The sequence below is a fragment of the Triturus cristatus genome, chromosome 10, assembly GCF_964204655.1.
Source record: "Triturus cristatus chromosome 10, aTriCri1.1, whole genome shotgun sequence".
In the NCBI taxonomy this organism is placed as follows: domain Eukaryota; kingdom Metazoa; phylum Chordata; class Amphibia; order Caudata; family Salamandridae; genus Triturus; species Triturus cristatus.
In genome coordinates, this window is record NC_140593.1 from 1,207,265,992 (window position 1) to 1,207,292,881 (window position 26,890).

At 51.8% G+C, this 26,890-nt stretch overlaps 1 protein-coding gene across 2 annotated transcripts in view; it reads left to right on the plus strand.

Annotated features, from left to right (window-relative positions):
* GRIPAP1 (GRIP1 associated protein 1) overlaps window positions 1-26,890 on the plus strand; it is a 597,534-nt gene that overhangs the window by 53,545 nt on the left and 517,099 nt on the right. The window lies entirely within an intron of this gene.

Below are 26,890 nucleotides of genomic sequence, written 5' to 3' on the forward strand. Positions count from 1 at the left end.
ATGCTCGTCATCAGGCTGGTACATCCATCTCGTGCTGCAGGGCTCTCGTTGGGAGAGATACCAGTGCTGTGCCGCCTCCTCCCATGAGCAGTCACACTGTGTGCTGCCTCCATCTGGCTTCTTTCAATCCGTTTCTTTTACAGACAGCAATTCTGGGTGTTTTATTTGGCAAGATGTCTTCATCTGTGTTTTTATGATCCTGGCTTTCTCTCTGTCCGCTGCTTCTCAATGTTTCATCCGCTTTTTTGTTTCAACCGTTATTTCTTTTCCAGTGTCTTTTACGGGTTTTGTTGTAAGGTGATGTGGCTTATTCAGGTGCACACGTTGAGCACAGGTGCAACTAAAATTCTTTTACTGGCTGATGCGATTTTTCACAGATTAATACTAAAGGAGGCCGGGTCGGTTTCGTTTGGCCCCGGACTGGAAAGTACCCCTGTGATGCCATTTTGTGGTGGTGCCACGTGTGCCTGAACGGCGCGGTGTTCGGTTGTTTAAGTGCAGTTGGGTGTGTGGCAGCTTCGATGTCTGGTTTCTTAAATGCCTTGGGACTTTTCGAACTTCTTTTCTCTGCAGCGAGTCTTGACTGAACACCTTGACCCGTGGTTCTGTAAGTGCGGTCCGGCTTGTGGCCGAACTCCAGGCGTGGCTTTGTAAGTGTGCATGACACACACGTCACAAGTTCTCCATCTGTGACCTGTGACTATGGTGAGGCTTGTTCGAGCTCTTGGATGTCTGGCTCCTGAAGTGGGGTCCAGCACATCTCTTTGCCTAAAGCTTCTTGTAGGCTCCTAACCCGAATTGCTTCCTTATAGATGATCGTTTTCAGAATGGTGGTGATAAGTAGTTCCCAGACTGGAATAGGAGACAAAGAAGTAGGCATTAAGGGCCAGGGACTGACGGGCTATGACGTGCCACTTAGCCCTCTGGCGCCAGGCATCCCCATCCTCTAGTCACTGCTTTACTTTGAGTGACAGCGGACGTGGTATGTGCTTTAGTTTGAGCGCTGGCATTGTATTGTAGCATTTGAATAGCGCTTACTACTGTAATGGGGGGTGCTGGGATAGCAAGCCACACTGTGAGGTCGGTTGTTTTTTTTAAAAGTTATATGGGAAGTGATGTCTTGTCTTGCGTGATGACCACTGACCTGCGGTTATCGTGTGATGGGATGCCGCGCCTGGCTGTGTGATGGGTGAGGGTATATGAGAGACAGGCGTGCAAGTTATAATAAGGACTAACCAGCTTAGCCCCCGGGCGGTGGGATGCTGTGTGTCCGTACACCCAAGGGAGGGCCATCAGAGAAGGCCCAGTGATCCATACAGCGACAAGCGCCAGACAGACATGCTTTTGAATGAGTAGAAGAATGCCAGGAGGGCAAGAGTGGGAGTTGGTGACATAAGCAGTAGCCATGACCTTTTCATTGTATTTATTTATTTTTTAAAGTCCGGGGCACTGTCTGCTGCTGAACAAATGCATCCCATAGAGGAGTGAGGATGGGGAAGAGCAACCGAGGCTGGCAGCCTGAGCAGAAGCGACGCCATCTTTGAAAGGCCCAGATTGCACCTACTCCTGCTAGGCTGAAGGAAGCCAAAGTTTTCAGCAGGGATTCACGCCCTAAGCCCACCTTGGGTTCTCGAAGGCAGACGGGCACCAGTCGGGCAAGCCCTCGTCTGGTTGTAGCTCGCACCACAGCTAGACGGGCACCCTGCACTTGCCGGGGTACCAGACGAAGCGCTTGATTCATTGATGCCCTTACCCTAGGGTGACCAGATTCCCAAAACAAACTAGCATTGGCATAGCCAATAGGTCTCGCCTTTGAGACCATATAAGTGTTTAGCCATGCAACACTTGATGTTGTTGCACCAAGGATATTGTGCTGGATAACTAAACACTTAAAAGGTACCAAAGGCGAGACCTATTGGCTATGCCAATGCTTATTTAGAATGTATTTAATACTTGTGCTCAATCATGTCGGAGGATGGTGAAGTTAAATTTTGCCCCCCTCCTCCCGGGAAACATTTCTGCGGATGCCCATGGTACAACATTATCAATATACACACGTGGCAACCTGCACTTGCACAACACCCACACATTCATAGTGGGGCCCATTCTGTATCAGCTAATGGCGGCTGGACAACCAGGGGCTCTCTTACTATCAAAACCCTGGCGACATTCTAGCCATCAATGTCCCCCTCTCCAAACCGCGGGACAATCAGACAGAGAATCTGCGCCTTCGTCATCTCTGATCAGAGCACACACGCCAGAAGCCCCTGCAAGGAAGAGCGCGGCGCCGGGTCGGTGGGATGGAGCGCAGAGCCCAACTGACAGCTAGTCTCCGGAGGCGGCCAGAGACACGTCAAGTCTGCGAAGCCAGAATGCTGACGTTTCGTTTCTGGGTCTTCAACCACTCGTGTGCCACGTGTATTAAAAAGCAAGCCGTCAAGAGAGCACAGGAGGCGGCAAAACTGAAGATTCACACGATACCATGAGCGTGTGAAGGAGGGGGTTGCACTTATTACATCGCAGGTCAGCGGGGCAAAAAGGTCAAAAAGTCTGAGGAAAGGAAGAAAGCAAAGAACCACCACTGGTCTCAGGCCTGGCCTCTTCCTGGTTGTCATCCAGAAAAGGCACTGACAGTTTATCCTGTTGTATAACAAAAATGATTAGTAAGTCCCATAAAACGTAACCAGCCACTGTTCAAGCTAGTGACACACACCCGCGCATGCGCACACAATCCAAGCCTCCAACACAACGAGACTAAAGACAGCAGCGCCAGTATCAAAGCAGTTGTCCTGCATGAACGGAAGAGATTCAACGCAGGCAAAAGCAAATGTACGGTTTCACACATCGACTTTAAGATAATAAATAAACAAGCATTGGCCGCTCGTCCGTGTGGGCGCGCGGCCCGCAACAGTGAAAGTAATCGCGATTGCGATCTAGAGAGGCGGGAGTTGTGTTGTGAAAGACAGATGGCGGCTGCGCGCGTGTACACTCATGTGCACGCAAGCTTTAGGCCACCAATAGCCTGTGGCAGCACTTTGGAAACTCGTACACTAAATGTCTCGCAGAGCAGTGCATGCGCTGGCTCAGCGAGACCTAAAAACTGGGACAGATCATAAACACTCCCTTCACTCTCTAAAAAGGTGAAAAATCTGGGAGTTCTGTTGGATGAGAAATTGTCCCTGGGAGCCCAGGTCAATGCAGTAGTTTCAAAAACAGTGCATGTCCTGAGAACGGTCAAGAAGGTCGTGCGACTTCTTCCGTTGGGGTGCTGGAAAACAGTGGTCACAGCTTTGGTTTTATTGAGGCTGGACTACTGCAACAGCTTATATTTAAATATTCAGCAAAAGGTTTTGTATAAACTTCAGCTGCTCCAGAATGCCGCGGCCAGACTTCTTACGGGCACATCCAAATTCTCCCTAATCTCAAAAGAGATTAAAAAAAATTGCACTGGCTCCCGGCGAGGAACCGGGTGCAGTTTAAGTCCCTTTGTATAGTTTTTAAAGCTCTGCAAGGGTGGGGACCTGACCATTTAAGACGCCAGTTTCAGTGGTATAGACCGACAAGAACTCTGAGATCATCAGAAGATAAACTGGTCGTAGTCTCACCCACAAAAAAAGCCCAGTGGGGTGGCAGAAGCTTCTCCTTATGTGCAGCTAAGGCCTGGAAGGTCTTCCATTCCACTTGAGAAACGCCACCAATCTTCTAGCTTTTAGGAACGGTGTTAGACGGCGACCTCAGAGGAGCCCGGAAAGGGGTCCTGACTTCCCTGAGTCCCACCCGTGTTGTATTGTAGCCGGGCACTGGCGAGAGATTCCCCAGGGGGAGGAATCTCGCAACTAGGATCGCACTTCTGGCACCACACGACACAGAGAGACCACACTGGGTATTCTCAGAAACAAGCTTTATCAAATAGGTATCACTGCAAATATGTACAAGATGAGCACGGGCTCAAGAGTCTCGGAAAGGTAGGGGGGTAGCGGGACTGTCTCTGGTAACGGTTCAAAGCAGGGACGTATCCGGCGCACAGCTCACAATCCTCGAGCTGGGGGATACGTGGTCGGAGTCGGGGTCCGGCGGGACCTTGAGAGTCTGGGGGAGCCGCGAGTCACTCAGCAGGGCTCAGGTACAAGTTCGGAGGTCTTACGATCTTCAGGGAGCCGCGAGTCACTCAGCAGGGCTCAGGTACAAGTTCGGAGGTCTTACGATCTTCAGGGAGCCGCGAGTCACTCAGCAGGGCTCAGGTACAAGTTCGGAGGTCTTACGATCTTCAGGGAGCCGCGAGTCACTCAGCAGGGCTCAGGTACAAGTTCGGAGGTCTTACGATCTTCAGGGAGCCGCGAGTCACTCAGCAGGGCTCAGGTGGGTTCCAGTTCCAGGGGCCGCGACCACGTCAGCAGGCTCTCGTTGTTCCAGCGTCGAATCTGCCGGACAGTCTCAGAGCACCCCTTGTTATAGGTCGACCCCGCTTTGATGTCCGGAGTCTGCGCAGGCAGGGGTCTTGTCACCTGGGGGCCGCTTGTCGGGGTTTCCTGCTATTGTCTTTTGATCCTTTCAGGGCCGGGTCGGGAGGAGTCCCAGACACCCAGCAGGCACGGAGCCAGCCCGCAGGGAGGCCGGAGGGCCGATCGAAACCCATCGTCCCAGGGGAGTTCAGAGGTGCGATAGAAACTGCTCCTCCCTCTCTCATCCCCTGGAAGCGTGATGTCCTCCAGCCGGAGTGGCGCCTCGAGGCCCGGGTCGCGCTGGAGCCGGGCGGCCATCTTGTTGCAGGGAGTGGGCACGCGGGCCCGGGGTGGCCGAAAGGAGAGAGGCCATGGACGGGGATGTCCGGGGTTGGTGCAGGTGTCCTGGTGGGAAAGGTCGGCTGGGCCGCGTGCTTGGGCTGCAGGCACCAGGTTTCGGTGGTGCGGGGGCACGGAGGGCCATTCTACGAGGCCGGGTCCAACACGCGTCCCCCCCAGCTGAAAGCCGGAGAGAACTGCCCATCACCTTGGGGGGTTCTCTTCGCTGAGGCGGAAGAACCGGGAGAGGCCGTCAGCGTTGGCGTGGTCCGTACCAGGGCGGTGTTCTACGGTGAAGTCCATTCCCTGGAGGGAGATTGACCACCGCAGTAGCTTGGGGTTTTCTCCTCGCATCTGCATGAGCCATCGCAAGGGCCGATGGTCAGTTTGGACCCTGAAATGAGTGCCGAACAGGTAGGGTCGTAGTTTTTTGAGTGCCCAGACCACGGCAAAGGCTTCGCGCTCTATGGTGCTCCACTTCTGTTCTCGGGGTAGCAGCCGCCGACTGAGGAAGGCGACGGGCTGGTCTAGGCCTTGATCATTCACTTGGGACAGGACGGCCCCAATGCCATGCTCGGAGGCATCGGTCTGGACTATGAACTCCTTGGTGTAGTCGGGAGCCTGGAGGACGGGGGCCGTGCACATGGCCTTTTTTAGAGCATCGAAAGCTTCCTGGCAGGCAGCCATCCATTGCACCTTCTTTGGCTGTTTTTTAGACGTGAGTTCCGTGAGAGGGCCGACCAGGCTGCCATACCCCTGAATGAATCGGCGGTAGTAGCCCGTGAGTCCCAGAAAGGCTCGGACTTCCGTTTGGGTGATGGGTGGGTCCCAGGCCAGGATGGCGTCGATCTTTGGCTGTAGAGGAGCGACCTGGCCACTCCCGACTTGGTGCCCCAGGTAGACTACGGATACTTGCCCGATCTGGCACTTGCTGGCTTTTATGGTGAGGCCTGCCTGGCGCAGGGCGGTTAGCACTCTCCGGAGGTGCTGGAGGTGCTCACTCCACTCTGAACTGAAGACAGCGATGTCGTCCAGATAGGCCGCGCTGAACTGTTCTAGCCCGGCCAGGACCCTATTTACCAGTCTCTGGAAAGTGGCCGGGGCATTTTTCATCCCGAAGGGCATCACGCGGAAGCGGTAGTGCCCATCGGGGGTGGAGAAAGCAGACCTCTCCTTGGCCCCTTCGGTGAGCGCAATCTGCCAGTAGCCGCAGGTGAGGTCGAAAGTGCTGAGGAACCGGGCGGCCCCTAGTCGGTCAATGAGCTCGTCGGCTCGTGGAATGGGGTGGGCATCGGCTCGGGTAACGTCATTGAGCCCCCGGTAATCCACGCAGAACCGGAGCTCGGGGGCGACACCGGGGGCTGCTGCCTTCGGAACCAGGACCACGGGGCTGGCCCAGGGACTGTCAGAGGGCTCGATCACCCCCAGGGTCAACATCTTCGAGACTTCGGCTTGAATACAGGACCGGACCCGGTCAGGAACCCGGTAGGCTCGGTGTCTCACCGGCGGGCTGTCCCCGGTGTCCACATCGTGAACACACCAGTTGGTGACCCGGGGGGTCAGGGAGAAGAGGTCAGAAAATTGTCTGAGGAGCTGGCGGCAGTCCGCTTGTTGCTGGGCAGTGAGGGCTGGGGAGAGGTTCACTCCCTCCACGGAGCCATCCTGCTCCTTGACACACAGGAGGTCCGGGAGGGGATCCGACTCATCTTCGGCCCCGTCATCGGTGGCCAGCAGGAGGCTCAGTTCTGTCCGCACGAAGTGAGGCTTGAGGCGGTTCACGTGCAGGACCCGGAGGGGATCCCGAGGCGACTGGACGTCCACCAAGTAGGTGACTTGGCTCTTCCTCTCAACCACTTTGTAGGGCCCAGTCCATCGGTCCTGGAGAGCGCCAGGCTTCACGGGGGCCATGACCCACACCTGCTGGCCCGGCTGGAACTCGACCAGAGTAGCATTCTGGTCGTACCAGCGCTTCATTTCTTCTTGACTCGCCTCCAGGTTGGCCTCGGCCAGTTCTCGGAACCTCCTGGTCTGGTTCCGGAGGGCCAGGACATATTGGAACACATCTCGGGGGGTGGTCTGGGGTGCTGCCTCCCACCCTTCCTTAACCAAACTGAGGGGACCTCGGACGGGGTGCCCATAGAGTAATTCAAACGGGCTGAACCCTAAGGACTTCTGGGGGACCTCCCGGTAAGCGAACAAGAGGCAGGGGAGCAGGACGTCCCACTTACGCCGGAGGGGCTCTTCTAGGCCAGCGATCATCCCTTTCAAAGTCCTATTAAACCTCTCTACTAGGCCGTTCCCTTGGGGATGGTACGGGGTGGTGAACTTATAGGACACCCCACATTGTTGCCACAGGGACGTCGTATACCTTGATATAAAATCAGTGCCGCGATCGCTCACGACCTCGCGGGGGAAACCCACCCTGGAAAAGATCCCCATCAGGGCCCGGCCCACCACGGGGGCCGTAATGGTGCGCAGGGGAATAGCCTCTGGATAGCGGGTGGCGTGGTCTACTAGGACCAAGATGAAACGGTGACCTTGGGAGGTGGGGGGGTCCAGTGGCCCCACGATGTCGATTCCGACTCGTTCGAAGGGGGTACTGACGACCGGGAAGGGTTGGAGGGGAGCCTTGCGCTTCCCCCCACTCTTCCCACTGGCTTGGCACATGGGGCAGGACTTGCAGTGTGCCTCTACCGCTGCTTTCATCGTAGGCCAATAAAAATGGGTCACGAGACGGCTGTAGGTCTTGTCCTGACCCAGGTGACCGGCGAGGGGGACATCGTGGGCTAAGCCCAGGAGGAAATCCCGGAAGCGGAGGGGTACCACCAGTACCCGTCCGGATCCCAGCTCCACTGATTTCTGCTCACTATACAGGATGTTATTTTCCCAATAGATTCGGTGCGTTCCGGTCTGGTCACCCGCGGCTTGGCCCTCGGCCTGGCGCCGCAGCCCGACCAGGGAAGGACAGGTGGCTTGCTCCCGGCAAAATTCTTCCCGGGTGGGCCCGCCCTCGTGGCGCCAATGGGCCAACTCGGGTAGATCCCCCAACTCGGGGACCGGGGCGGGGTCGGATGGTGCGGATTCGTCGCTGGCGACGGACCCTTCCGATGGGGGAACGGGAGGACCCTCGGCGGGGACGGTACGGGCTTCTTCGACCGGGGTGCTCTCGACTTCTCTCCGGGGAGTGAGTCGGGCTGTCATAGATCGGGTGGTGGCACACACCCACTCGGGGAGTCCCATCATTCCTAGGTGGGCCTTGCGCTCTACGTGCTTCCAGGGAGAACTCTCCAGGTCGTTCCCTAAGAGGCAGTCGACCGGCTGGGAGGTTCTTACGGCCACCTTGAGTTTACCTATCACCCCTCCCCACTCAAATGGCACCAGGGCTACCTGACACATACTTTCCCTATTGTCTGCAGAGATTACGGGGCAAAAGACATTGGGGAGGATCTGCTCCTCGGGAACTAGGTGCCTGAGGACACCGGTGATACTGGCCCCGGTGTCCCGCAGGGCCTCTACCTGGTGGCCATTGATCTTGACGAGCTGCCCATATTTCTGTGTGTTGGACGGTAGGAGGCTACCAGGGATCATTTCCCTATCTCCCAGGGATACTAGGGCCATAGCGGCGGGTTCCCACTCCTCGGCTTCCTCAACCTCCTCCCCCAGGGCTACGTTGGCTATCTGTCTCGCAGGGGTGACTTGGGTGGCCATGGGGCACTCTGGGTCATTGGCGTAGTGCCCGGGTTTCTGGCAACGAAAACATGTGACGGTCACCCGGTGTCCTCGTCTCCCAGGGGGCCCTGTTACTGGTGGGGGGGGCGCCGGGAAAGGTGGAGGTGGTGTCTTCGGGGGGCTAGGCTGGGACTCTCTCGGCCCTCCCTGGTTCCCTCCCCCTCTCTGGCGGGGTGGTCCCTGACTGGTTCGGGGGTACTCTCCTACCATGCCCCGGGAGACCCGGGTGTTGGTCCAGCGGTCGGCCTCCACAGCCAGCTTCCGGGGATCTGTGAGCTTGCTATCCAGCAGATGTTGACGTAGCTCTACGAAGCAGTTCGCAGCCAGATGTTCCCATAACATGAGGTCAGTGAGTTCGGCAAGGGTGGTGACCTTGCTGCCCTTGACCCACCCATCGAAGGCCCGACTAAAAAAGTTTACATACTCCACCCAGGTGGTGCCCGGGATCTTCCTGCAGTCCCGGAACCGTTGGCGGTACATTTCTGGGGTGAGGCCGTATCTTGTGAGGAGAGCCTCTTTCATGTGGCTGTAGGAGGTCTGCAGGGAGAGGGGTAGGTCGAGCAGGGTGTCCCTTCCTTCGCTCAGAAACCGCCCCCACAACCCCGCCCCCCAGTCCTTCTGTGGAATCCGATGGGAGGTCATGGCGACCTCGTAGGCCCGAAACCATTGCTGAATGTCATCGTTTTTATAATATTCTTTGACCACATCCTTGGGGATGTGGACCTTCTGTTCCGCTGGGGGGGCCGTCTCTCGGTTCCCCGAGGGCCTCCCGTCCTCATTTCGGGCCTTGAGCTCGAGTTCTTTTAAGCTGCGTTCGTGCTCTAGTTGGAGCTTTCTTCCTTCGTGCTCCCGTTGGAGCTTCTTTTCTTCCAGTTCGCCTTGTACGCGCATTTGCTCTACCGCTAGCTTTTTCTCCGCTAACTTCAATTCGCCCTCGATTTTGAGTTTGGCTAACTCGAGTTCATGACTGCGGCTTCTCTCTCTGTCCGCGAGTTCTCCCGGGGATAGGCCCCCGTCTGGTACAATGCCTTGCACCTGATTGTCGCTGCTTTCACTTGGAGGGGGTCCGGCTTCGTCGGGGCGCTCCCCCGTGCTTTCCGGGCGGGATGCCCCGGTCTCCACCCAAGTTTTCAGTGCTTTCTGCAAGTCTTCCTTAGTGTTGAGGCCAGTGGTAGCTATTTTAAGTTCTTTGCAAAATTGTTTTAGCTCTTTGTGTGTGTATTCTTCCAGATGCTCCACCTGGAACACTCTGTTGGCGTTTGTTTCTGCGGAGCTCATGGCGCTTCCTTCTGCCATCTTTGTTGGTCGTGCGTCCGTTGTTCACTGTACGATCTCTAGGTGATGGGCCCGAATCCCGTCGCTTGCCACCAATGTTAGACGGCGACCTCAGAGGAGCCCGGAAAGGGGTCCTGACTTCCCTGAGTCCCACCCGTGTTGTATTATAGCCGGGCACTGGCGAGAGATTCCCCAGGGGGAGGAATCTCGCAACTAGGATCGCACTTCTGGCACCACACGACACAGAGAGACCACACTGGGTATTCTCAGAAACAAGCTTTATCAAATAGGTATCACTGCAAATATGTACAAGATGAGCACGGGCTCAAGAGTCTCGGAAAGGTAGGGGGGTAGCGGGACTGTCTCTGGTAACGGTTCAAAGCAGGGACGTATCCGGCGCACAGCTCACAATCCTCGAGCTGGGGGATACGTGGTCGGAGTCGGGGTCCGGCGGGACCGTGAGAGTCTGGGGGAGCCGCGAGTCACTCAGCAGGGCTCAGGTACAAGTTCGGAGGTCTTACGATCTTCAGGGAGCCGCGAGTCACTCAGCAGGGCTCAGGTACAAGTTCGGAGGTCTTACGATCTTCAGGGAGCCGCGAGTCACTCAGCAGGGCTCAGGTACAAGTTCGGAGGTCTTACGATCTTCAGGGAGCCGCGAGTCACTCAGCAGGGCTCAGGTACAAGTTCGGAGGTCTTACGATCTTCAGGGAGCCGCGAGTCACTCAGCAGGGCTCAGGTGGGTTCCAGTTCCAGGGGCCGCGACCACGTCAGCAGGCTCTCGTTGTTCCAGCGTCGAATCTGCCGGACAGTCTCAGAGCACCCCTTGTTATAGGTCGACCCCGCTTTGATGTCCGGAGTCTGCGCAGGCAGGGGTCTTGTCACCTGGGGGCCGCTTGTCGGGGTTTCCTGCTATTGTCTTTTGATCCTTTCAGGGCCGGGTCGGGAGGAGTCCCAGACACCCAGCAGGCACGGAGCCAGCCCGCAGGGAGGCCGGAGGGCCGATCGAAACCCATCGTCCCAGGGGAGTTCAGAGGTGCGATAGAAACTGCTCCTCCCTCTCTCATCCCCTGGAAGCGTGATGTCCTCCAGCCGGAGTGGCGCCTCGAGGCCCGGGTCGCGCTGGAGCCGGGCGGCCATCTTGTTGCAGGGAGTGGGCACGCGGGCCCGGGGTGGCCGAAAGGAGAGAGGCCATGGACGGGGATGTCCGGGGTTGGTGCAGGTGTCCTGGTGGGAAAGGTCGGCTGGGCCGCGTGCTTGGGCTGCAGGCACCAGGTTTCGGTGGTGCGGGGGCACGGAGGGCCATTCTACGAGGCCGGGTCCAACAAACGGGCTGAGGACCTGGCTTTTTGACAAATAATTCCCTTTCCCTAGCTCCGCTGCTCGAGAAGTAACCATGGCCAGGACACCTCCGGGTATTCGTGCGCTTTAGAAATCTCCATAACATAACATAGAAGTAGGACTACAGTTTACACTGGTGGGTCGCTGGATCTTGGTGCAGGCAGTGACCTCTGACTCCATTGAACAGGGTCATGCTGGCGGTTCGGACACGCTGTTGCCACAATTGGTGGCATAATGACATTCTTGCTGCGTTTTAGAAAGAGAAGGGAAATCCCAAGAGAAAATGTCTCTTTTTAAAGGATTTTCCTTCCCACAACACCTTCATCTGGAGTGACATCCAGATGCGCACATCTTTTTAACACCAGTGCCCACTCAGCCACTACTCAAAAACCGTGACATTTCTGTGGTCATCCCATCCGCTATCTAAAAACCGGGACATTTATTCAGTTTGTCGGGACACGGGGACACTTCATGAAAAACCCGGACCGTCTGGGGAAAACCGGCACGTTTCGTCACCCTACTGACCACGCAAGAGTGAATTGGTTTGCTTTGTGTTACCATGCTGTCCTCACCCCTCCATATGTCCCCAATACTTTTCTTGGATCCCAGAGAGCCTTGTTTTTTTTACTTTACATAGTGAAGCACCCTCATGACCTTCTGGAATTATCTTCCAGAACAGCTTCCACTTTCATTATTAGTAGTGAATGGCATTCCAGGTAAAAGAGACAATGTGGTGAAGAGAGACTTGCATGACACCTGTCTGGTAGTTCTGAATTTGTTCAGTCCTAGCCCAGCTCTACTCTGACTGTGCCCCTCTGAAAAACACTGTATATACAAGCCTTAAATGGAGCGGAAGCGGAATGGTATGTTCAGCTGTCGAAGCTGCTGCAGGGATTGCATCTGCTTCAGTCTGAGCAGCAGCGAGGATGGCGTGTGTGTGATCAGGGAGGATGCCGTGTGTGTGTGATGAGAGAGGATGGCGTGTGTGTGTGTGTGATCAGTGAGGATGGTGTGTGTGTGTGATCAGTGAGGATGGCGTGTGTGTGATCAGTGAGGATGGCGTGTGTGTGATCAGAGAGGATGGTGTGTGTGTGATCAGAGAGGATGGCGTGTGTGTGATCAGTGAGGATGGCGTGTGTGTGATCAGAGAGGATGGCGTGTGTGTGATCAGTGAGGATGGCGTGTGTGTGATCAGTGAGGATGGCGTGTGTGTGATCAGTGAGGATGGCGTGTGTGTATGATCAGTGAGGATGGCGTGTGTGTATGATCAGTGAGGATGGCATGTGTGTGATCAGCAGGGATGGCGTGTGTGTGATCAGCGAGGATGGCGTGTGTGTGATCAGTGAGGATGCCGTGTGTGTGATCAGTGAGGATGCCGTGTGTGTGATCAGAGAGGACGGCGTGTGTGTGTGATCAGTGAGGATTGTGTGTGTGTGTGATCAGTGAGGATGGCGTGTGTGTGATCAGTGAGGATGGCGTGTGTGTGATCAGTGAGGATGGCGTGTGTGTGATCAGTGAGGATGGCGTGTGTGTGTGATCAGTGAGGATGGCGTGTGTGTGTGATCAGTGAGGATGGTGTGTGTGTGTGTGATCAGTGAGGATGGCGTGTGTGTGATCAGTGAGGATGGTGTGTGTGTGTGTGTGTGATCAGTGAGGATGGCGTGTGTGTGATTAGCGAGGATGGTGTGTGTGTGATCAGCGAGGATGGCGTGTGTGTGATCAGCGAGGATGGCGTGTGTGTGATCAGAGAGGATGGCGTGTGTGTGTGATCAGCGAGGATGGCGTGTGTGTGATCAGCGAGGATGGCGTGTGTGTGATCAGTGAGGATGGCGTGTGTGTGATCAGCGAGGATGGCGTGTGTGTGATCAGCGAGGATGGCGTGTGTGTGATCAGTGAGGATGGCGTGTGTGTGTGATCAGTGAGGATGGAGTGTGTGTGATTAGCGAGGATGGAGTGTGTGTGATTAGCGAGGATGGCGTGTGTGTGATCTGCGAGGATGGCGTGTGTGTGATCCGTGAGGATGGCGTGTGTGTGTGATCAGTGAGGATGGCGTGTGTGTATGATCAGTGAGGATGGCGTGTGTGTGTGATCAGAGAGGATGGCGTGTGTGTATGATCAGCAGGGATGGCGTGTGTGTGATCAGCGAGGATGGCGTGTGTGTGATCAGTGAGGATGCCGTGTGTGTGATCAGTGAGGATGCCGTGTGTGTGAACAGTGAGGATGGCATGTGTGTGATCAGCGAGGATGGCATGTGTGTGATCTGCGAGGATGTTGTGTGTGTGATCAGTGAGGATGGCGTGTGTGTGATCAGCGGGGATGGCATGTGTGTGATCAGTGGGGATGGCGTGTGTGTGATCAGTGGGGATGGCGTGTGTGTGATCAGTGAGGATGGCATGTGTGTGATCAGTGAGGATGGCGTGTGTGTGTGTGTGTGTGTGATCTGCGAGGATGGCGTGTGTGTGATCAGTGAGGATGGCGTGTGTGTGTGATCAGTGAGGATGGCGTGTGTGTGTGATCAGTGAGGATGGCGTGTGTGTGATCTGCGAGGATGGCGTGTGTGTGATCTGCGAGGATGGCGTGTGTGTGATCAGTGAGGATGGCGTGTGTGTGTGATCAGTGAGGATGGCGCGTGTGTGATTAGCGAGGATGGCGTGTGTGTGATCAGCGAGGATGGCGTGTGTGTGATCAGTGAGGATGGGGTGTGTGATCAGTGAGGATGGCGTGTGTGTGATCAGTGAGGATGGCGTGTGTGTGATCAGTGAGGATGGCGTGTGTGTGATCAGCGGGGATGGCGTGTGTGTGATCAGCGGGGATGGCGTGTGTGTGATCAGCGAGGATGGCGTGTGTGTGATCAGCGAGGATGGCGTGTGTGTGATCCGTGAGGATGCCGTGTGTGTGATCAGCGAGGATGGCGTGTGGTCAGCGAGGATGGCGTGTGGTCAGCGAGGATGGCGTGTGCTTTACTTTTGATTGTAGTGGGGATGATCTGTGCTTTAGTCCCAGTGAGAAGTGTCTTCTGCCAAAGATCCTGGTGGAGGAGGCCTTCACTGTACAGTCTTGTACGGTGTCCAGCAGAGTCTGCTCCGGAAGGCGAGCAGTGGGTTGTGTAGACAGTGAGTACTTTAGTTCTGTCACTTTCTGCATCAGAGGGTGTTGCTTCTACAATGACCTCCGCCACTCTCAGCTACTATGCAGTGCATCTGTTCTGTGCCCATGATTTTGGTAGCTCCATAAATCTTTGATGGCCTCCTTTGCTGTTTCCTCACATCAGGCAGCACCGGTGCATAGGTGCTGAGGCCACCCACCCTCAGCAAACACCCAGAGGCGCAGGCAGGACAGAAACCAAGAAGCTGATGTCCCCACGACAGAGGAGCAAGGCCGCGCTCTTGGGCAGAAGTATAACCCTGCCACTCCACAGTTGCTGTCTGTCCAGTGGCCCCTGGTGGACCTGAAGACTGGTGGAAAGTGGGGTGCTCCATGGGTATTCTGGACATTTGTCATTGATGGTCTTTCGAGCCAGAATCCATAGAGAGCTCCGGGTGAGATTCATTTTCATGGTGCACCCTGAACCCTGCTCATTCTGGAGAAGGAGCTGCTGTTTATATTTGATGAGCAATGATGTTAATTATTGTCTAATATCTCGCCAGTTGCCATTGTTGAGGCCCTGGAGCGCAGGCTTAGCTGGCACATATCCAACAATCAGCAAAAGATGTAACCATTAACCAGTGTCAAACCCAGGAACAGCAGAGTCTTCTTTCAGAGCCGCCACCCTGGAAGCTGATTCGCAAAGCCCCTTCTGTGAGTACTCGTGCTTTCCTCCTGCCTTCCAGGAGGGACTGAACTTCCAGGAGTAAGACTCACTCACGCATTGAGTCCAAACACCAGGCCTCTGTCTCGCTGTCGTCCTTATAAACCGGGATCTTTAACTCCTGTTTGTCCGAAGAGCCCCCGCTTCTAGGAGCAAGTTTTTTACTGAACTAATAACTCTCCCGAAATACTGTCCTTTTGATTTTGTGTATTCCTATGGATTTGGCAAGTGCATTTTAATACTGTGTGCATTGAATAGGACCTACCGAGGGAACCCCAGGCCACCAAAGGGTTCTCCGGGGTGAAAGTTTCAAGTCATGTCTGAGGTGTGTGTGTCTGTGGTGCAGACCTGCCATCAGCTCAGAGGTGCTTTCTGGATCAGTTGGAGGATACAGAAGAGCTTTTGTGAGGGATTCAGTATGGGTGAAATGAGTCCAGCATGCACATTTATGGCAAGAAATCTGTCAGAGATGAAGAGAACAGTGTCATGCTGATGGAAGCACCTCCTCCCCCGACAGAGCAGGCGGAGAGTTCAGCATTATCCCTGGATCGCAGACTGTGGAGGTTGATGATGGGTACCAATAATAGGGTCAACGGGATGTGGGAGTGGAGGATTTCGGAGATGTCATACCTTCTTCCCTCAAGAGGATTTCTCCCTGTTAATATAGAGATTGTTTGTCTCCAACCTGGAGCAGGTCTTTGCTGTGACTCTGACGGAGAGTTGGTAACTCCAGCCCTCTGCCCAGCCCGCTGGATTTGTGGGCAAGGAGAGGGTCCTGCCTGGCCATGCTTGGGTGGATCCGGCCCGGCTGCGCTGTAGACTTGTATTGCGTCTTTGCTTTTCGACAGCACTTTGTGCTCATGTCGAGGGCCTGAAGGGGGGCGTTCAGGATTGTAGGGAAAGTGACCACCCCCTTTCGTTTTACATGACCAGTAGATTTATTTATTTTGATTTATAGCACACCGACCTGTCACTAACGCCACTTCAAAGCATGCATCTTGTAGACGGTGGGTTTATAATGCAGTCTGTTTTAGATGTTGCAAGGGCGTTTTGAAAGTGCTCCAGCCTTTTCGTGGCAACCTTGCAGTTGTATTTAGACATGACAAGATACCGAAAGGTGCATTTTTAGTTGCAGGGACTTCATAATACTGATTATACAATATGTCACAATCTTTATTTGGTCAACAAAGGACAACTTGCAGTGGTCTAAGCCCAGCACGAGATGAACAGCATGGTGATTTGTAACATTTACAAGCTGCAAACTAAGTTGCAGGTAAGTTATATTTATCCTTTCTTTTGTTGGACCTGTGCTGGGAAAGGATCATGTGTTTGGGAGGTGCCAGCTCTCCACGGCTGTCTGAACTTCTGCTCGTTTTTCAAATTTCCTTATTCTTAACTGGAGGATGTTGCAGAGCGTGACTCGCTGCACACAGATTCAAGTTTTTCTGAATATCCCGGTGGCCAGAAGTGGGGCCGGTCTGTACCAGAGAGCCATTCCATGGCAGTAGGTGTGAAGTTTGAGTTGAAGGAAGAGCGGCCCTGTGCGATGGATGGCCTCGTGTGCGACGCAGACCGCCACGAATGAGCCGCTTCTTGCAGCCAGTGTCCGGCTTGAAGGATGGGAGTGATATGATAATGCTTACAAAGCTGTTGGAGTTGTCCGGTGCCTGCATTCGTAATTGGCGCACGCTTGAGGAGAAACTTGGGCACCAGTGTATAAACTCTTGGCATAATGTAGGCGTGACTGACCCGAAGCGATGTTGGCCTGCCCCTACCAGGGAACTCCTAGTGCAGAAAGATGTGGCATTGTGTTCACTTGAAGTAAAACATGCCTTTGGTCACTTAGTTTACTACGTAGCAAGCGGTGGGTCGAGGCCAAAGTCCCTACCCAGATATTAGGACCTCACACATATGATTATCCGGTATATCATGACCACATATAAGTGCATTATGAGATTTAACAAATTAGATTCGGTGTCAAGGATGTGCCAAAAAAAGGCACAATCCCAACGCAAAATGTGGGCCTCAACTAATACTTTTTTTTTTTTAAACCCTGCCACAAAGAAATTGGCAACAAGGAGAAGCGTGGCCGTAGATCTGTCTGCTTAATTGGTTGCAAAGTCTGCATTTTAAAATATTTGATTGGGAAAAGGCATCTGCTGTAAAGGTGCCCAGTAAACCTCAGGGAATAGTAATAATGGTGAGATAACGCTGGCATTTGTGGGAGAGAGTTGTGTTTTGTGAAGTCCCAGATTTGAATCAAAGTAGTATGAGGTTAATGTGTGTCCTGCAAAGCACATCACGCAACATGCAGATGACAGATTTTTATTTTATGTGGATAGGTGAGTGTGTTAATACTTTTAACAGTGAGATCCTGTTGTTACTTGCAGTTCATAAATTGTAATCCTTCTAATATAGCACAGCGAGCTATGAAGGACATGTGACTGCTACACCTTGAAAACCTCACTGTCTTATGTAACACATCCTGTACATAATTTACACAAGTACATGATTTATTGTTAATGTACAACGTGTATGTTAGGTAAAGAGCTCTGACACCCTGCGTTGAGTTGCGTAGCGCTATAAAAGAAATAAAATAGTGCTGTTGAAATTTATATTTGTGTAAATACTGGCCCAGACCAACACATCTGACATTCTTACAGTGCATGCACTTATATACAGGAAGTGCACAGGCACAAGTATGCTTCTCTTAAGGACCTGTGAAGAGATAGCAAGCTGTGTGCTTTGTTTCCCCTCTGTTGCATTTACTTTCAAGTGTGATATTCCAGGGCGCCTCCAGTCAGGATATTCAAACAAAACGAGGCCTGATGGCCCCTCAACTTCAGCCTTTATCTTTGGCCCAGTTGGAGGTGAGAAAAAAGCCCCCTCGCCGCCTGCACGTTGCTGCTGGGAATGGAAAGCAGACCAGGTATAGGAGCTGCTGAACTTGTCCGATGTCTGAAAATTACACCAGGACAAGTTCAACATATTCCTGTGGGGCCCAATTTTTTTGACAGGGTAGACAGTGTCCACCTCCTGAAAATAGTGGGGGGACGCCGTGTACCTGTGTGTACCCCCGACTTGTGCCCTGTCTCTACCATGTCTCTCACTTCAGAGGGGACACTTTGTCCAAGTTTGTTTTACGTGCGAGAATCTCAATATTTGACAATATGAACTTGAAGTGATGGACATGCTGAGGATGTACAGAGTATATATGTATGTATAGGGTGTTGGCACACTTTTGAACAGCTAAGGGATTAACTTAAACCTAAATCATTTTACTGCTGTCTTTTTATTGATGTTTTCTCAATCAACCAAAAACAACGACTGGCTCTATTGTAAATGTTGGACATAGGCATAACCCCTTCAGGGATTAGAATACCCGGCCTTTACAGTAACAGACTCACAGCCGGTCACTTATCTACCCTTGAAAATGACAGGGGCCGTGTTGTTGTTGTTCCGTTAGTGTCGTGCCCAGTATATCGTGATCACTAGGTATCAAGAGGCGAGCTGCGTCAATGGTGCCAGTTTATGGGGTAGAGTGCCCTGCTCGTATAGGGATATGTGTAAAGTCGCCCTATTCGTATGACATACCCACATCCATAGTTAACACATACAAAGGGTTCCACTTCACCCTGTGGGTATCAAGCATTCAGCACTAGAAACAGATCGTTTCACCTGCCTCTGCTTGGGTAAAGACTCAGCCCTTCACTCCGTGATGAACTCTGTCGATGATCTCAAAGCGCTAGACGCCCCCTTACTTCCCCTACATGGACTCCGAGTGTGATGCCGCTATTGACAGCCTTTGTGTTTGATGTTTCTCTTCGTGGTAACCCTCCTAAGAATCTTTCATCTGTCTCAGGGCATCATCTGGCTGTTGTCAGTCCAGTTGGTATTTTCGGAAGTCTGCTGTTAGTCTGATGTCGGGGTTCAGCCGTCTCTTTTTAAAGTCTTCCATTTCCCCCTTCAAGTTATCTCCTTTCTCATCTGGCATCCTCAGAAGCTCTGAGAGCATCTCACTTTACATTTTCCACAACATCTACTTTGCTCTCCTCTTGGATAATATATTCCTCTGCACACTGCTAATGTTTCCTGTTATCTCTGTTTCTTCCTTCCATTATGGGCAGTTTAGTTCCATGACAGGCATCCATGATTCAAAGGAGTCCCTTCCTTGTTTCAAAGGTCACAAGTTTACTCGCTGTTGGCTTATTTCTTGTTGAACGCCTTTTCCTGTTGAGTCCTGAAATAGTGTTTTTAGTTTAGCTCTCTTTCCCAATAAAGACCCTGATTTTGCTCAATTGGAACCTCTTGTCAACTTCCTTTGGCGCTACAGGGAAATTTAATTTTGTGTGTCAGACTAAGGGGACCTTCAAAATGGCCAAGCTTCTTACGATATTCATGGCCTTCAATGACAGGTGAATTTAGGGCTTCTTTTTTTGTGTTCAACTTCAAGAGCCATTAGCAGGCTTTTCCTACCTCCACCATGTTGCCTGTCAGGTTCTCCCCTTTCTCTCAGTGCTCCCACCCTGCCATCACTGCCGGTATGTAGGTATGGAAAGGATTAGTACTCTGACCGCATGAGTGGTCCCTTCTGCTTGCAGTCTATGTCCTGCGCCATCACCTGGATGTGCTTGGACAGTGGCACACCGGCCAAGGAGTCACTCAGTCCATGCCCCCTTGATCTTTCAGTCTGCAGTGTTCTCGGGTTTTAACTCCTGTCTTGGCCTATCTTTAAACTTTTATACCAAAATCAGCAGATTAAAAAAAAATCCAGCAGGGAAGCTGCCGGAGGCCATGTACTGTCTGAGATGACTGATCTAGAGTTAGTGGACAGCGAGGGTCAATGCAAGGTCTTCTTTTCCATACATGGTGAGTTTTTGTGGCTGGAATGGAGATGGGAGCTGGCTGGCTATCACGGGGCGAGCAGGAACAGTCGGAGAATCAGTAGTTTTGTAGTTTCATTAGGTCAGGGGATCTGCTACTTCGATGTCTGGAGAATGTATTGGTGCACTTGACTGATAATGAACGCCAAAGACCCCATATATGTGCTTGAGATTCACGGTTCTATTTAGGTTTTGCCATTCCCCTATAGATGTATCTGAGGGAGTGAGGCCCTTTTGGCAACAGGCTGAAGGCTTTGCAGTTCTGGTCGCTTGGGATGCTGTGGTCTCTTGAGTCCCTGACATGCCCACTCTCCCGGGAGATGGATGAATGTGAGTGTTTAATGTGCTTTGGGCTTCCCTGATGACATCACAGACTCTTCACCGACCCTATCATGTGCAGCCTTTGGCTTCTCAAAGTGAGTTTCCTTCTTTAGACTTGGTGTAGAGCTGGCCAACCACCCTTAGTAAAGCCCGTGACAAGAGACTGCAGATATTAATGAAGAAATAAACAGGCAGTCCTTGCAAAGTGGCGCGTGCCTTCATTTGATCCAAAACATAGCATTGAGGGTTCTTGTTAGACCTGTTCACAAGGCTTTGGAGGGCCCAGTGGGGCAGATTTACCAATTTATTTAAGTTACACTAGAAGTCCTTCTGGGCCTACCAGGATCTGCTCATGGACCACTGTGATTGAGAGTAAAATGTTTGTGGCCAGGCACCTCACTCCCTCTGATGCTGAAAAACCTATTTTCATGGTAGCTCGTTGGTAACTGTGCAGTTTAATCCTTTGCCTTTGGTTGCAGACACATAGTTGTGTTCTCTGCTTAAGCGTCTGCCCTTCTGTACAGTAATGCTACTGGTGATCTGTATTCAGCTGCAACCTCTGTTTTTTAAATTACTTTGTGGTACTGCACAGTTTATCATCTCTGGATCCCTACATAGTATTACTGTAGTGAGTGTGAGGAGAGGAGGCCAGCTCGCTGATTCTGTAGTGTGGAGAAGCACAGAGAATATTGTGGAGCCCATCTGCGAAATCAGGCATGCGTGGCGATGCCCTCCATTCACCACACTGTCTATCCGGGGACGGTGGGACTGAGTACACATCATATATTGATGGAGTGTGCTTGTTATCAAGGCTAACCTGGTCTAGAATGGTGCCAGCGAGTGGTAGCCTTAAGCTGGCATCTGGTCAGAGTTGGCCGTCTGCACATATGCTTAAGGGCGCTCTTAGGATCAGCTGTCCCACGTGTAAATTGGACCCAGCCTTTTGCTGGCTAGATTGTGATGGACTTGTAAACAGCAGTGTCTCTGGTGGCATGGTGACTGCAGTAAGGTGCTTGCCCTCTTCTGTATGCCCTTTTCTGACGCATTTTGACACTCATAACATAACTTTGCCCTGCAAGTACTAAGAGCCTCATAACGCTATTACTCTATCGCTATTTTGCACATCATTAGGCACCTTGCACTTTTCTTAAAAGCTTGGGGAACTTGGGGGACTGTTCTGGTCGGGGCTACGATCAGCATATTTTTTACTGTAATCGATGGTATTTTAATAACGTTTTTAAATTGTGTTTTTAACCAATACTGCACTTACTTTGTACTGCCTCTGTTGCTGGTGTTGGGGCCGCCCCGTTCCGTCACGGCTGCTGTGCCGATTGAGCGGAGGGCGGACCCGGCAACACTCAGCTATTCCGCCTCCTTCTTTCCGCTTCCGGTGGCTTGCGCTTTGGCGCTCACCGGAAGGGTTCATAGGCACCGATGGGGCGGACGCGCCGCTGGCGCGCCGAAGGCGCGCCTAAGGCAAGCCCGTCTGCGCCCGTCCGCGCCAAGTTCGTGCCCAGGGCCCTGCATAATACACCTTCGACATTGAAATATACGAGCAGTGCTTTACACGCCCTGGGATCTCCCAAGGAGCTGACCTGCCGTATCTTATATCCTGGGGAAATGTTAACTAACTGTGCCTGTGGATTCGCTCTCCCCCTCCCTATTCCAGTGAGGGCATTTTGCGCCTATGAGCAGCAAGAGGAGACCTTGCCACAGGTCCAGTCTGTCTTCCAAAGTGGACTCATCAATGCTAGGTCCTTGGGCAAGCACAAGTACGAAATTGCTCAGATGATAGAGGACCTGGCTTTAGACATATTATTCATAACAGAGACCTGGGCCGATGCGGCATCTGACCCCGACTTTATTACGGCCACACCCACGGGATATAAAGTGATCAGGGAAGACAGGTCTGCTAAGCGTGGGGGTGGAGTTGCCATTATCTTTAGGGACCAGTTTCCGTCAGCTCATTATTCCATCTCTTCCCCCCCTCTATGAAGGCCTCCACTTCTCACTCACACTTCATCCCAAATTAACACTCAAGGGAATTCTTCTTTACCGCCCACCTGGCCCTCGCACCACGTTTTTAACTAAATTGGGCAGTCTATTGGAATCAGCTATTTTAAACTCTGATTTTATCATTCTTGGGGATTTTAATTTTTATTTAGAGGATGTAGGGAACAAAGATACAGCAGAGCTATTGGATAGTTTTGGTTCTTTTGGACTCTCACAATTGGCGCAATCCCCCACACATACTGCTGGGTACACACTAGATGGTGTGTTCTCCTCGGTTCAGGGTCTTATGATCAAGGATACGCTTCCTTTAACTTGGTCAGACCACTCTCTAATTAAATTCACGCTTCCCATGCCTAGTGAACCCAAGGAGGTCGTTAGTAGACATTCAGCCTCTGTTGGGCTTGCATGGAATAAAGCAGACTTACCATCGTTTATTGCTCTGCTAGAATCCTCTTATCCCCCCATACATGACCAGGTAGACATGGCTGTGGACAGCTACACTAATTGGATACAGGATGCAGCGAATGCTTCAATTCCTCAAAGAACGCTCTCAACCAATAGGTCTACACCTTCCGCCCCCTGGTTCTCCGACTCCCTTTGTCTGGAAAAACAGCACTGTCGTCGCTTAGAAAGACGGTGGCGGACAAACTATGATGAGCCTCAGAAATTAGCGTATAAGACTGCACTATCTAATTATAAAAAACTTCTCATATCTGAAAAAAAAAGATACTTTACCTCTCAGAACGAGTCCGCCGCCAACTCCTCTAAAGAATTGTTTACAGTGATCAACAAGCTCTCGACACCCACTAACTCAGGCAGGAGGGTCAACCAGGAATTCTGCAACGAGGTGGCCGAGGTTTTTAAATCTAAGGTTTTAGATATTTTTAATGCTTTTAGGGTGGTTTCTGACCCCAGCCCAGTTTTATGTCCAAACAGCCCAAGCACTAACAAGCATCCACCATTTGTGTTCTCTGCAATCTCGATAGACACAGTGAGAGACTTTGTCCTTCAAGCTAAGTCGGGTTCACCTTTAGACCCCTGTCCCCCAAGGGTCTATCAAGAACTGGTACAGTCGGTGAGTTCCCCACTCACCGATATTTATAATCTGATGTTCTCTTCTGGTGTTTGCCCGACCAGCTGGAAGCAGACTTCCATTTTACCTTTATTAAAAAAAAACACTCTTGATGCGACTAACCCCACCAACTATCTGCCCATTGCCAGACTGCCGCTGCCAGCAAAGATAGTGGACAAAATAATGAATAACCAATTGTCCCTATTTATCAATGCCAATGGCCTATTGGATCACACCCAATTTGGCTTCCGCAAGGACCACAGTACAGAGTTGGCATTGATCAAAGCCTCCGAGGAGATCAGGGCAGTTATGGATGGTGGAGGTGCAGCAGCTCTGGTGCTCCTCGACCTCTCCGCGGCATTTGATACGGTGGATCATGGCCTTCTGCAGAGACGTTTGGAGAAGCTAGGATTAGGAGACTCAGCACGCGCACTAATAGCCTCCTTTCTCGCCGATCGAACATCCACCGTATCTATGGATGGTTTTAATTCAGACTCTTACACACTTCCCTGCGGTGTCCCACAAGGGAGCTCTCTAAGCCCCACACTATTTAACATATATGTCTCTGAACTAGCACCCCTTATTCGGGACTTTGGCTTCAGTCTGACCACCTATGCCGATGACATTCAGATTGTGGTGGCAGCCTCCAAATCCCAACAGTCTCCGGCTCCGCAGTTCAGGAATTGCATGAGCGCAATTAATAAGTGGATGACAGCACACTGTCTGAGGCTCAACTCCAGTAAAACAGAAGTCCTAATTTTCGGGAGCATTCAGCCCCCGTGGAATGATCTGTGGTGGCCCGTTGAGCTGGGTTCCCCGCCCACTCCGGTGATTAAGGCAAAGAACCTGGGTGTGTTTATGGATGCCAAGCTCACTTTCCATCACCACACAAACGCGGTAGTGTCGGCCTCGCATTTTCTTATCAAGAAAATCATGAAAATCTTTCCTTACATCCCTAATCACACCAGGAGAACAGTGGTCTCCTGCCTTATTTCATCTAGGCTTGACTACTGTAATGGCCTCTTCTTGAACGCACAGAAGCAACATCTGCATAAACTACAGATGATCCAGAATGCAGCGGCTCGCCTCATACTGGATATCCCTAAATATCACTCCGTTTCCAATGGAATCCGCTATCTCCACTGGCTTCTTATACCCCAGCGTATTGATTTCAAAGCCCTGTGCATTGTCTTTAAGGCCTTGCATGGTATTGGTCCGAGTTTCTTGCAGGATCATCTTTCTTGGTATTGTCCCACCAGACAGCTGCGGTCCACTGGAGCTCGATTACTCGCTGTTCCAAGAATTTTCAAAACTCACTGGGGTGGACGCAGTTTCTTTTACGGAGCGTCTAAATTGTGGAACACCCTTCCGTTCCCGCTCAGAAATGCCAGCTCCCTGACGATTTTCAGGAAGCAACTGAAAACTTGGCTCTTCCAGCATTAGGGCCAAAGTATTCTTGTATCATTGCTATGTCCAGCGCCAAGACACCCCCGGGTATACGTGCGCTTTATAAATTCCTGTAACATAACATAACTCATTCTAGGTGTCATGCTCTGCACTACTGGACTTGGCTTTCTTTTCGGTTTCCTTCCATGACCGTTTAGGGTGCAGTACATATCTGACTCCCTTAGAGCGATGGATTTGTGTGTGGATGTTGACAATTGAAAAGCTGTCCGTCCGCCCGCTCTGGGGAGCCGATGTCCTTGGTAGGTTAAGTGATCCCTTACTGTGGCTTAGTTACCAGAGGTGTTGCTATGGGGGCTGGGAAAGCATCACTCTGTCATCCCACCTGCGGAGGCGGTCAAAATATATTATGTTTCTCCTATGTTACGCCCCCTTCCAGGCTCAGCAGTGGCCTGCCCCCCCTCCATCACAGGTGTGATTGCCTTCTGATGTTGCAGCTTGAAACCTACAAGAACATACTCGCAGCAACAAATGCAGTGTCTGCTCTTCCTCAAGTAGTCTTCTTTCAGAAGACCATCCGCGCCTGGGAACTCGGTGAGGTCAGCCTTCAGTCATTGAGTTGGGAATTGCATCCCTCTCACGATACTGATTTCTATGCGCTTTATTAGGACTAGGCAGCCTTCTTCTCAAAGAAGGGTATTATATTCCCCTCAAGGGTGGTTCTTTTGCAATCCTGTACTAAATGCCATCATTTTGATCAACCCCCCCAAGCGAGTGTAAACATGTATCAGTCTCCATTTGTACTTCTAATTTAACAATGCGCTTTCTCGTACCTTGAAACAATTCCAGTTGCACTTTGCACTGTACCTGCATCTCTCGTTAGTCAACCTCTTGACCTACCGGAGATGTCTTAATGCAAATGCCCTTACAGCTAGTCCTTCAGTCGACTGACTCCACCAGCGTGCAGCACGCATGCTTCGTTCGTGCAGCCTGCAAGGCCTTCCTTTTTGCTGTTATCCCAGAGACGTATGCTTCTAGGTGCTCAGACGGTCTTCCTGAGCACTGTCCACCTCCTTCTTGGGTGTTTCATCAGATCCCGGGACCAGAAGCGTCTTTGTTGGGTCTTGGCTCTTAAATTATTATCATTTTGCTGTTGATCGTCTCCTTCCAGAACACGCACACTTAGTGTGTTATACTATTCCACCCCAGCTATGACCTGCTGCCCTTCAGCTGTACTGCGATGAAGAAGCGCTGATGTCTGTGGGTACATATTCCACTACATGATGTGTGATCCTGCTTGCCTGACGAGAAGGCAGGGCAAGTTAACTGTCCGTGTGTAGGGGCTGTATTCTGGGCCACTTTGATTCCCCCTTAGCTTTGTGTCTTGGTCGTTTTCGGCTGCCTGTGCTCTGCATGGCCACATATAATGCATTTGCTTTCGCGACATTGTTCGAAGAATATGCTGTGCCTCTTGTTTGTTATTCGGGGACTCTTCTTGGGATTCAATCTGCACATCTTGTACCAGGTTACGAGGAATACATAAAAACGTAGTGTACTGTGTTCTTTGTTGGTTCAGAAACCGCTCCTAATACTGTAGACTTAACACAACCACACAGCTGCAACTTCTAAGCCAGCAGTTCTCATCTTCTAAGCTCTGTCCCATCCCCTTGGGGGCCAAAAAGGAAAATGACAGCAAAGAGGAGTGTTCTGTAACAACAGCAGCACCTGACCTGCAGCCCTGCGTAAACTAAGTTTACACTCATGATGCGGCCCACCTAACTACATACGCCAGGTATGGCGTCCGAGGCCAATCCCAGAGGTCACACAGTAAGGGTAGACCACGTCAGATAGACGATAGGCCATGGCCGGGATGTTTGTCCTATACACCCTGTTAGTAATGTTAATTACTTTGTTTAGTAGCATCTGCCTAAAGATTGCAGCACATTTGCTTCATAATAAACTGCGATAGATTCAATAAATGTACTGTAAACTTTCTTTGCGTCTTTTTTTTATGTTTACTACGGGCATGCATGAGTGAGTGAGTGACTAACGAAAGCAGAGGATGTATTTTTCACAGTTCCCTTGCATAGTAGAGGGTCATGTTCGTGGTTGCCAAAATCACCTGTGACTCTGGGCACGTTAGGAGTTCAGGTGAGGCACTGTGAGCTAGCCAGGATTTGAGCCGACAGCTACTGGCGTTGTAGAGAGACTCAGTCCCTATATTCCGACTTCCTGTCTTCGTAATACACAGTTTTGCTTTACCAGC